Genomic DNA, 2,505 nt, shown 5'->3' on the forward strand with positions numbered 1-2,505 from the left:
GTTAATCTGTTTGTAAATTTGTCTGGAGATAATGGAACAGGCTCCTTTAACTTTTCCTTAGAATCAACATAATCATATGGATAATCACCTTTTGTAGTAACTAGATCAAGCTTATCAATTGGAAAAAACTTTAATGTTTCTTGAAATTGTTCTGGCTTTAAATTCTTTGCTAACTCTGCTAAGCTTTTTAGTAAAAATCTGAATGAATCAATGAATCTTAACTTGATAGATTTATCTTTTCCTTTTGCATCCTTATATCGAATGGTTTTTGAAAATGTAATGTAATTTTCTTCAGTGTTAGCTATTACATCTATTTTTTCTTTCTCATCTCCACCTCCTAAGCTTTTTATAAATAAATGTGCATCATACCTAGAGAGATTGTGGAAATATACAGGAATAAATCTTGGATTTGTATATTTTAGATTGCAATAAGAATGAGCAGCACCTCTAAATTTACCTGTTAAATGATCATGATCATGCACTTTCGTTTTACGTGACTCTCTACTACTTTTAAGCTTTTTATATTCATTCTTACAATCTACTAGGACTTCTTCTATCTCTTTTCTCTGCTCTTTTATCTCTGTTATGCTGTCATCCTCCTCATCTTCTATTTTGAGATGATGTTCTTCTTCCAAGTGTTTAGCTCCTTCTTTTATTTTCTTCTTTAAATACTCAATTTTAATCTTTAAACCTTCTATTTTCTTTACTAATAAACGTGGTAGATCTTCAAGACTTCCTTCACAAATATGACATATTGTGGCTGATTCATATATTTCTTCTTCCTCCTTAGATAATGGAATCATAGGTGTATAAGTATCATATATTTTTGCTATTTTGATTGCTTCTTCTGTTAACCTTTTTATAAGCTCTTCTGCTACATTATCCCCTATGTATTCTACTGGCTCACTTTTATAGGATTCCGAAGTGCTTTTTACATAGTAAATAAAACTATTAGGTTCATGTAGTTGTTAAGCATTTGAGTAAAATCTTTCAGGATCAGGCTGACATGTACTTATTCCTCTTAGTAATGATTCTAAGTCTGCTATTATTGTGAATGGTATTCTTAAAGAACGCCTATCATTTACAAATTCTAATATCTTATTCCACTCTCTAGGCAAAATGATTTTAGCAGCAGAATGTAAACCACAGTATTCTTCATGTTGTTTTAATAATTCTTCTGATTCAAAATGTTTAGCTAGACATCCCTCACATAAAAACCTCTTATGTCCATCTTTTGTTATTTGACTTCCAACAAGCTTCCATAAATCTTTAATCAAGCAGTAATGTGTTTTATCTTTTTTCTTTAGATATAAAAGACGAAAATGATTTTGTTTTCTTTCTTTAGGTATTTTAAGTGGGTATATCTTTTCATTATCATCTAGGGCAAAGACACTGATAGATATATTAGTTCTATTTTCAAATTTTGGTATATCTGTAATTTGCATAGGAAAGGGGATATCTTTAAAATATTTATCTAATTCATGGTCATATTGTCTAGGAACTCTTTGTGGATCTTTATTAACAGGATGTAATGCTCTTAGAACAGACCATAAGAAACATTTTTGATCTTTGTTTTTAATATTAATGCATGCTTTTCTTCTTTTAATTGTTTCTGGAAGTTCTATATATGATGATCCATTCATTGCTACGTATTTATTAATTCTTAACTCAAGATAATTAACAGAATGCAAAGTCCAACCTGAACCCTTTCCTTGAAACTCTTCCATCTCTGTTCTAATTTTTCTAGTTGCATTTTCATAATACTCATTTAGATCGGTGAAGTGAAGTATAATTTCATTTGATGTTTTAAAATTATGTTCTCGAATCTGCTTATCTTTTATGAAGTTACATGTGAATGACATATTTACTTTAAGTGCATTAAAATATTTAAATCCATTTTTAATCATACTTTTAACTGGTTTGCTAATTGAACATAGGAAATTAGAAGGATCTTTATATTCACCTGTGTTTTTTATTTTGAAAGTGTGTAATCTATGTTTAAATGCTGTTTCTTCGAATTCTACTTTGATGGGTATACGTGCTGGCTTCGGTCTTTCAAATACTTCTTCTTTAAATGGGAATATATTTCTAATCTGTTCATCATCATATTGTTTAAGAAGGTTTATTAGTTCTGCTTTTCTTAATCGGGAATATCTTTTGATTCCCTTTTCTTTACATAAGTTTTTTAATTCAACAATAGTATGTTTAATTAAACTCATAATTACTCTATCGTTTTATATAGAAAATCTTACTATTACTCAATTTTTTATCTTCGCCGAATTATTTCTAGTCATTTTTTGTATTATTTTACTTCCATATATCCTAATACAACGCTTAACATTGTACACTCCTGCCATTGTCTACATATTACGCGTTGTATTAGAACACGACTTTTATGGGAATAACCCATCAAAGTTACATATACACATATTAAAATTACATCATTTTTGTAAACTTATTCATCATCGTGATAATCATCACTACCATATTTATATTCATCATCAC

The sequence above is a fragment of the Thermobia domestica genome, chromosome 3 (assembly GCF_964235325.1).
Source record: "Thermobia domestica chromosome 3, izTheDome1.hap1.1, whole genome shotgun sequence".
NCBI lineage: Eukaryota > Metazoa > Arthropoda > Insecta > Zygentoma > Lepismatidae > Thermobia > Thermobia domestica.